A 10,602-nucleotide genomic window follows, 5' to 3' on the forward strand; every position below is an offset into this window, starting at 1 on the left:
TGTGACCATTTCATTTTTTTTTTTTTCATTTTTTTTTTTTTTTTGACATTCCAGTCTCCGTCATCAGGATACAGGAAATCCGTGTATCACCCAGATTCCCATACCAGTCAGACAGACGAATATTGCTGATTCACATTTATTCTTTAGAATATCATTTGAATGCTTCTTCCTGCTTCATGAACCAACCGATGACGCCTTCATTGCACTCAGCTGTTAGGCGCCTGTAAACTATATTCACACTGATTTACCCACCCATTAGAGTGATTTATTATTCATTATCATCGTCATCAGAGGGGAGACAGATAATGCAACTTGCAGAAAAGGAGATTACAAAGTGAACGATGACACAATCTCACAGAAAAAATGACACAATCAGCGTCATCAAAATGTTTCAATTATCAGATTCATTTCTCACCCAAGCCTATTTGTTTTTTATCTGTATCCACCTCATTATATCAACATGCCCATACAGTAGTATGGTGGTAACACTTTCTGTTTTGGCCTCAGTAACTCAGTGGTTGTTCGTGCTAGATTTGTCAACCTTTGACTATTGCACAATCGCAGATTATGTGAGTTAACCTGGGCTCACACTACAGGCGTTTCACTCTGAATTTCTTCAGACTCACACTCCCGAGAATCCTGAGAGAAACCAGGGCCAGACCTCAGTCGATACTGAAAGTTGACCCAAATTATCTGGTAATGTGAGGGATTTAGAAATCCAATCTTAAACCACTCCAAACTGCTTGTAGACAGTGCAGTTTGAACTTAAAGTTGTACATTCACAAAAGAAATAAAAGTTTGAGAAAAAGCAATGTGTATAATAGAGGTTTTGTTTGTAGGAAAATTAATAATCACAGTACCAGCAGGAGTATATTCATAAGCCAGCTGTTATGCCTGATAAGTGATGGAATATTGCCAGAACTACCACAGAATCTGAACTCACACAAACGGTAAAACTTGACAGTAAAGCAGATATAGATCCCAGCTATTAGCGTGTCTCCACATGTGAGCCTGCAGGCGCATTGATAGCAGCAAAGAGTAACCCATTGTTCTCTGTCTGTTTCACACACGCACACACAAACAATTCATCCTTTACATTTTAGTAATGAATTTCAACAGAACAGTAATCCACATGTGGAGGTGTATACTGTCTTTTTTTAGCCTTGTGTTTGGCTGCACTGTGTACACAAAAGGAATGGAGTCCACAGTTTGAGGACTTCAGACACTCTGAGCACTGATCGTCTGAGCTGAGGGCGCACTGGATGCGCCGGTCGCTGTGCACACTGCTGCAGCAGCACGAGTGTGTGTTTGAGAGAGAGAAGGTGGAAGATGGACCATTGCACACAATGTTTCTGGAATTTATTAATAACTTTCTTGGACAGCTGTTCTGTCTTGATCTGCCCAAATTAATCCATAGTATTTTCTAGTAGGCTGACAGCAACAACGTGCGGGTGCACTGACACATGCATCACTACAGGCTGCCTTAATTAGTTTCAATGCTTCGCTCGAGGATTCAGTGAACCCCCTGAACGAATGTAAACTATGCACACAGGGCTGCCCCAATACTTTTCAAATATGTTTGATACACATATATTATTAAAATCTGGATAACATGTTCAGATGTGAAAAAGCCTTTGTGGCTAATGTTAGCTAGGATGCTACTGTTGAAAGATATCAAAACTGAAAATCTCTCTTCCACTTCTCACTGAAGAATAGTATGAAGCAATTATTTCTAATGTGATCACATGCCCACACCTGTTTTTTTTTTTTTTTTCAGTTTGCAAAGTGTTCCATGCACACAGATGCAAAAGTTCTCATCATTTTAATGAACTTTGGTTATCCCCACCCCAGGCAGGCATTACATAACTATTTTAGCATGTGTGCTTGAAGGTAGCATGGATGCAAAGAATCAAAAACTAGAGACACTGCTACTTGAATTCAGTTCACTTCAGCTTTATTGTCATGGGGTATAATATGTACAAATGGCAATCTAAAGATGACAGTGTTAAAAAGTGAGCTATATGGAGCGATAAGTGGCATTTAAATATGGTAGTAGTGCAAAGAAAGAGCTGCGGTAGAACTGGTTGTGTAAGTCAGACCATTGTATGTAAAACACAATGAATGCCAGGCGAAAGAATTTATATATAAAAAAAATTACACTTAATTTCATAAAATCATAAAATCCGTCATAAAATCCTCAGTGTTGCTCACAGAGACATGCCAATTCTTTTCACTGCAGCTCTTTCTAAATGGTCAGACTGGCAGTGTCACAACACTCCCATGTCAGTTGGCCAATGTGTGTTCTGCACATTTGACTGGCTAAGTGCTTCAGTTGAAAGCTATTTAACAGCTCCATTAAAAGATCTGAATGTAACATGACTCACATGAATGCTGAAAAACCAGAATGACAAATGAGGTTTAACACTGAGTAGCCGACATTATCTGGGCCTGTTACAACTTGCCAGTTTAGGACCAGAATATTTTTCTCAAGGTTTTTTTTTTTTTTTTTTTACTATAACACAACTTTATGATCACAATTACCAGTTACTTTTCAGGTTAAGATTTTACATAACAAATTTACTTACCATGGAGTTAAAGGGAGGTTTCACGCAAAAATTCTAAAAAGAAATATAATGGAACTAGACAAAACAAAGCAATGTATAAACTCATATGAACATAATTTCTCTCAGTTGTCACTCATGATCTACTGGTAGTGCCTGGTGTTGCATGTCTGTATTTGCAGAGGACCTGTCCCTGTCTGGATTTTGTTAATTTTGCCATGCTCGGTTTGAAGAATGTAAACACGTGAGGCCACGGCCTTATTTAGGCATTATTACTGGACTGCACATGTGAGGGCTCTCACTCTCTGGTGGTGGAGCTTCCCTGATGATCACTGCACTGCTCTCTCCACTCTGGTTATTAAAAATCGATCCATATCCATTTCCAGAAACCGTTCTCCCAGAGCACGGACTTCCTACAAATCACTTGGTCATAACTTCATTCTCAGAAACACCCTGAACATTTTGAAACAAACAAGGAAATTCTTTGGACTGACACACGCGTCGGCGCACACCCCTACAGCATACAATCACTTTGTCAAAGCAGTACACACCTCTATAGCATACAGTGACTCATTCAAACCAGCACTCATGGATCAACAGCAACTTCCATCACATCAAAAGTCTCTCTCTGTATGGCTGCAGCTAAAACAATGCTATAACTACAGTGGAAGTCTTCATCGGCTCCATGTTTCAGGAGATGGCTAAACGTAACTGCGTTTTGGCAGATGGAATTCACAAAAATACTTCTGGAAGGTGAGGAAGCTGCCTTTGGCATCGTTTGATGAGACCTAACTCTGTAGCTCATGAGTTCTGCTGCTATGTCTTGTCTTTACACTGTGCAAGCCCTGTCCTGTCCTGTGTATAATGGCTAATGTTTTAACAGTCCCACATGTGCACTATGTCCTTTCTCATCATTAATCTTCTGACTGAAGGCCCAGGCTCCTGTTTGTCAGCTCAGTTTTATTGTCTGGCAGTTTTGGACTGTTCTGTATATGAATCTTCTGTCTTTCTTTCTGTTACTTTATGTAATGGTAATGGGTGTTCTATGTCAAGTTACAGAATACAACACACTGATTAAACCAGTAATGACATTTTTGAATCCTTATCACATTGCAGATTGTCAGCAGTTCCACCAAAGAGACATTACCATCTGCCACCAGGTTAACAAAAATGACCAATCTGCCATTTCCCCTCTCCATCCTCCTGGTAGCAGAGACGGTGCAGAGGCGTCTAGTCTGCCTGACCCACTGATCCTTTTATTCTTTTCATCTGTGTATTTATTTATATTGACATTACGTGATGTGATGTGATCTTTTTATCCGTTTTGACAACCTAATGTGATATTGTCTCTGCATTCTTTCGCCTTTATCTCTTTTTTTTTTATTGACATGTTTTTTTCTTGTTTTTTGTTGGTCTGGTCTCTTTTTTGATGTTCTGTCTTATTTTTACCATGTCAGAGCTTCTTTTGCTTGTGTTTTAATTTTAACTCAACTTTAGGCTAATTTTGATTTGCTTCTGTTTACTCTCACTTATTTTGGCTTTCTGTTGTTATGCTGCTTTTTTTTTGCTTTGTCTGTCTGTCTGTTTATGACAGTTAAAACCTATGGCCTCGACCATGGCTCTGAAATATCAGCAGCCCAGCTGTGCTGTGTATGGATGAATCCAAGGTGCTGTCTGTGGTGCTTAAGTTTCAGACGGCTGTGTTATTATGCCTCCGCCTGCCGAAGGTGCCGGGCCGGAGGCATACTGTTCTCCGGTTGTCCGGCCGTACGTGAGTCCGTGAGTCCGTGTGTCTGTCCTTCCGTCCGTCCGGCACAGATTTTGGATGGATGCATTTGCACCAAATCTTGTGTTCTAAGACTCTATAATAAGTACATGAACTGATTAAATTTTGGAGGCCAACGCTTTCAAGATGGCTGACTTTTTGTTTGCGCGATAACCTTTGCACTTGCAAATAGGATTTATAATGAATCAATGGTTTCAATCAGGTGTAGGGAACACAAAAAAAAGTCACAGTTGTATGAAACTGTTGCAGGCGGCGGCATCACAATCGACGCTTTAGTGTCGCCTTCTACCCGTTTTCATTGCAACTTTTTCTCTCAGTCCTTTGTCCTGGATCTCGCTAACTGAATAGCTCTGTGTTGGGGTGGGTAGCTAAAAATGAAACAAAAACCAAAACCAAAAGTTTGTATGTCCTTTCAGTTGAGAATGACTGCAGTTCTGTCCCTTTCAGTTCAGTGGTTTGTATGGGGCTTTAGAGTTGAGGTCAGCTGAGAGTGGCTCAAGTTCAATAGTTCCAGTTTTTCTTTTTTCCAATAATTTTTTCTAGAATCTCTGTCTGTGTGATTTCTCCATCCCTCCACATTTTCTGTGCAGGTGGAAATGTTTATTCTGTGCAGATTCTTTTCTCCCTTCTACTATATTTCTCAAATAAGTAAACAAACAAACAAACAACATCAACAACGATAATCATGGTTCCTGCATGTCTCAGTTGCCCTGGTAGAAACAAACAAACCCATAGGTCTACCCAAAAGCATGCTGGCCCAGTCGTTCTACGTATAACCTCAGGTGCCAACATCTTTAACCAAACAGAACAAATAACTACAAAAATAAGGTCATATAATTATTCTAAATAACAAATACCTAGCAAAAGAAAATACGATCAGTCTAAATAAAGCAAACATCTACAATAATCTTACAAAGGCATGAAACCAAAAAATACCAGCTTTAAAGTGAATGGTATATTTAAATAAATAATACAGATGGACTAACAACTGATGTTCAGTCGTGGTATTTTATGCTCTTTGCTTGACCATTAATGTAAATAATTCCTGTTCATTTTTTTTTTTGCAGTCATCTGCGTGTGTGGCTCTAAAGTGGCTTTTCCTGATTGAGCATAAACACACAGATAAGTGGACATCAGAAAATAAACATGGAAAGATGTATATTGCAGGAAAGTCTTATCACAAAGTGCTTGTGTTTCCTGTTTGTGATTTACTACAGACAGTGGTGGAGGAAGTATACAGATCTTTTAATACTACCGTACTACAAGGAGTTTTTAAATGGTTATGTTACAGTTTAAATTGAATACTGATGCCTCTTTGTGACTCTACACAAGCAAACGAGTAATTCATAGTGAAGATCAGATTCTGTGTGGTTCTTCTTAATATCCGCCACCAAGTCAGATTCTCTTTGACATCAAATAAAACTATTTGCAGACCAAAGAGTCGGTATTTACATTTTCCCAGGCAAAGTTACAGTGAGTCACACGTTAGCCAATATAAAAAGATAATTAGATCACTTTATTTTCTGATGTTATATTTTGTGGTTATTGAGTTGGAAACACCTCCCTTTAGAAGCTTTACATAAGACAACAAAGTGAAGAAACTAACGAGTGATGAAAAGACATTTTAAAGTGGCCAGACAGCTGTTACCCACCCTGACTGATACTGATCATGTTAGAACACCAAGAAGAGGAAGTGATATGAAAATCTTTCTTCTGCAGAGGGTTTTTTTTTTTTTTTTTTACATGTTTACACTTTAAACTCTGACACCAAGAGGTCTGACCCAAGAATATGAACAAAAAATGTTGTAAATTCAGATAAACTTTAAGTACAGTATAGCTTAATGTTGATAGTCCATTGTCTCAATGTTAACATAAATGTACATTAATACATATCAGAAGAAAAATCAAAGTATGGGTGGGGATTTTCCAGTTTTTGATGTTTTGATATACATCATTAGGCATGTAGAAGTGAGAGGAAAAGGGGGTTTGACATGCAGAAAAAGGCTGCATCTAGGAGTCAAACCCATGGCCTCAGCTGAGGAGTCCCAGCCTCAGTACACGGCCGACCACTACCTGGCCACCATACAATGTTATACAGTTGTAAATAATGTTTCTAAAGCGATAACTTTTGTGTCTCTTCTGTTCATCAAACATCGCTGATGCAAGTTCGATAAGTTAGACTATTATTTAACATTGTTAATTCTATGGTACAACAGAATGGGCGAGCCCTTGTTGGAAACCAATTCATCTGAATTCTGCTAATAAAACATGAGTCTTAGTTTGTTGTTTTTATTATGAAATACAGTAAAGCAGTAATCTTTTCTCAGTGCAGGTGCGAGTGTAAGATGGCTGTCCATCTTTGTCTCATGCCCCCGGGTATAATGAAGACCTTAAAACTGTGACAAAAATAATGTTCTGCAGTACTCTCTTGAGAGAGGAGGCTGAAACCTCTGCAAGAGAGCACCTCCGCACATAACAGGAAATCACGTGACCTCAGTGATGGGGGTGTAGTTGCCCCTTTGCTCTAATGTTCAGCCAGGCAAGTCGCTCACTGCAGGGTCAGGTGCAGAGAGACAAATGCACAGCGTCTTTCAGCATCCTGTCTGCCTGGTTTACAAACAGCCAAGCTAACTTTAGCACTGGATTTAGCTTAGCTCAAAAACTGTGATTCACAAATCCTGATCTGACTGTTCACATTTCGCCATGTTTTGCATTAACTAGTGAGATCGTGGTGTGTTTTTAATGTTGTGTAATAGATTCTGGGGAATGATCATATCTCAAGGAGAACACAAACTGATAACAGTTCCCCTCAAGACTTGACCATCTGTCCCTCCATCCTCTTTTTTCTGTTGTTTCATTTCCATTCATGATTAAAAGTAACAGTGAATTGATGGGTGGAGGTGCAGTGTGGCAGTGAACCATTTAGGAGCTTCATCAGTTGCCTGAGACTCATAACAGGGACATTTCACATGCAATTTTTGGTTATTAAAAATGTCATGCTGTAGTCCCGAACATAAGACACACACTTTTTAGTTGTTTTTTTTTAATATCTACTTTTTTATTAGTGTACTATCATACACTTTTATTTTATTATTATCTATTATTATTATTTATTCATTTTATTTATTATTTATTTTATATTATTTAATTGTATTTTTTAAACTTTTACTTGGTGTATTCTCCATTACTGACTAACTGCTGTGTGCACCTTGCTGATGTTCTGAAGTGCATACTCGGTTAACATTTCAATTATACTCATTTTTTGTAGGTTTAAACGTAACAGATGTCCGCTTATTTAAACATAATCACTGAGTTCATTTATATTTTGGCAGGAGGATGCAATTAAAGACCTTGAAGAGTAAGGCAGCGCTTACTCACATTTACATTTTGTTTAATAAATTCTTTAATAAATACATTTGATGTAAACATTACAGTATTTTAAAGAATTGATGATTTTTTAAAGACTTACTAAACTGATTTCATATTGATCAATTTTTAAAATTCCGTACTAATTACTCCTTAATTTTGAATCCATGTGCTAATTTTTGTAATATGCAAATTTTAAGAATGAAATGGTGATAACGCAGAATACAGCCTTCACACAGGAAAAAAACAACATGAACAAGAACAACTTCCGTTGCTGAGGTCACGTGTTTCCGGTCAACCGTGGAGGTCGGGGGCTTGCAGCTAGGTACTCTTAGAACATGCTAAGAATTCAGTTTGCGCAGACTTTCTTAAATGCATCATTAACGCAGTTTCCGATTGCCACATTAACCACCACAGATGCAAATGTTTACTAAGAGATTCAGTTATTTGTTCAGGTGTGACAATAAAAGGGAGACAGGGGCCCAAATGTTTGTGTGACAACACTGTACATGACGTACTTTTTTCCCCTTCCTTTGGTATTTCTGACACAGTTTTCATTTCTTGAATCAGATGTTTATCTCAATAGACAGACTGGATGTATAACAGCTGTCATAACAGAGCCTTGTTAGTATATTTATATAGGTGTGTGTGAAGTCATACTTAACATCAAAACTGATTGTGAGTCTGTTTTATAGATGAGGCCCCAGGCGTTACTCTTTTGTATTGAGGTTGGTTTCCAGCAGCCCTACACTTATGTCTGATGTGCACATAATTTGCATTCCCTCCAAAGGGACCAAACAGTCTCACACACTGTGATATATGGTCCTCACTTTAATAACAATGCTTCAGTCCTCAGACCACTATGTTCACCAGCTGGTCTCCACCTGTGTCTGTCTGCTGTTTGGTGCTGGGCAGGTAGGGTACAGGGAGTTTTTTTTTTTTTTTTTAACTTTTTCACTGAAAACAACACTGTTAGTTTTTTCCCCACCAAATTAGCTCTGCTTCTTCAGGATTCTTGGAACCTTGGTGCTATGAAGTGGCAACAATCGTGTGGAACCATTGTAGTTAAGGGTGTGTCATTAACGGAGGGTGTGTGTGTGTATGTGATTTATGTCGTTAGAATATGACACGCTAGATTACAAAATGCTAACACGCTAAATTTCTCCATTGCGGAACAATTGAAGGAATATCTTATCTTATCAGTTTTGGCCCTTTACACGCACACAACACGCCCTCAATTATGGTGCAATGAAAAAGAGGCAAGATCTTAAGGAAATTACTAGCAGTGTTGTAATTTGTCACATGAATCTCTGGAGGTTGTGTTGAATCTTTTTTTTTTGCGACCATCCTCACATGGTTCAGTTCCATCAACTCTTGCCAAAAAAATGGTCTGAAAATGTCTTTTTCTGACATTTTACAATCTGGAAAAAAATAGGGTCACATTCATAGATCAGTAAAGTTTAATTTTCAATTGTTTAATATACTTTATTTGATGATTAAGTTATGAAAAACTGTTAAAATGTAAATTCCGTCTTGAAGTAACGCCATTATGGATTGCCACCATGACGGTGTTGTGTATTGAGGTTTATATACCATACAACCAGTATAAGGTACGGTGTAAAATGCAATTATAACTATTGTATTTTATTTTAACTCATAAGCAGTGAGACACAGGTGGCAGCAGCACGACAACATACCGTATGTCAGAAAAGACACATACCAGGAAACTGAGAACAAGCTGAGACATTTCACAGCTGTTTTATTATAATACCACTTTCGGGCTCTATATATTATAAGCTACAGTCTTTTACAGTTTTTGATTCAATTTGGGAGCCAGCTTTTCAGGTTCTGACATGTTCTAAATAGTTCAAAAGTAGGCAGAACCTGTTCCATGTTGGTGGAAAAGGCCTGTATGACATGATAGTCTAGCCAGAAGAAAAAGTTTGTGGCTGTTGCATCAGAAAAACTGCATATGCTGCATATACTTACCTCCACAACAGAGAGCTGCATGTGGAGTCACGTTAAAAAAGAAAGTTTGAATGACAAAGGCACCAACCACATGTAGTGACACAATATGTGGAAGCTTCACCCATATAAAAAGCTCTGTATAAAAAATATATGCTGTAAATGTACATTATATGTTTTCCTACATGATTATATCCCTTAAAAATAAATTGTATGCTTTGATGAACATAAAATATTTGTAAATGAGAGAATTCTTATGGTTGTTTTTGCTACTTAGCTTGATACGCCATGACAAACAGAGCTTTATTGAAGACTGTTATTCATTACAGACATTTATTCCAAATTTTCAAAGATCTGCTTTTTTATTTCATAATTTAATTTTTCACAGTGATACTTTTACTTCATGGCTCTTTTATTCATAATGCCACTTTGGCGCCTCATACGTTATAGACTATAGTCTATAGTAGAGGCCATGTTGTTACACGTGTGCAACAAAATGCAAGGTAGTTTCCCATCTCTGGCCTCAAAAGCCATTGAAGTGATTTGAACTCACGTATTTGGTGTCACATTTAAAAAAAAAAAAAAACAGCAGTCCGTTTCTCTCTGATAGCAGAACTTGACACAGGTACTTCCCTGTCACATTTTGTTCTCAACTGAAACTTTGCCTGCATCAGTCTCTGTGGTCGACATCAAAGCGAGAAACAACAATTCAAGTCTACAGCTTTGATCCACACCTCCTTACACACACATACTCCTCAGAAACCGGACACTTTTGTGTAGAGTGAAAAGACTAAACCAACACCTGCAGCACCACATAAAGACGATAAGAGATCATGTTGATTCCTCTGCTACTTTCTTTCACTCCATAACAAAGCATCAGAGTTGTCAGAGGAGGATGAATTTACTGCGATTATTTCCTTACAA

The sequence above is a fragment of the Lutjanus erythropterus genome, chromosome 2 (assembly GCF_056507025.1).
Source record: "Lutjanus erythropterus isolate fLutEry1 chromosome 2, fLutEry1.hap2, whole genome shotgun sequence".
Classification (NCBI taxonomy): domain Eukaryota; kingdom Metazoa; phylum Chordata; class Actinopteri; order Lutjaniformes; family Lutjanidae; genus Lutjanus; species Lutjanus erythropterus.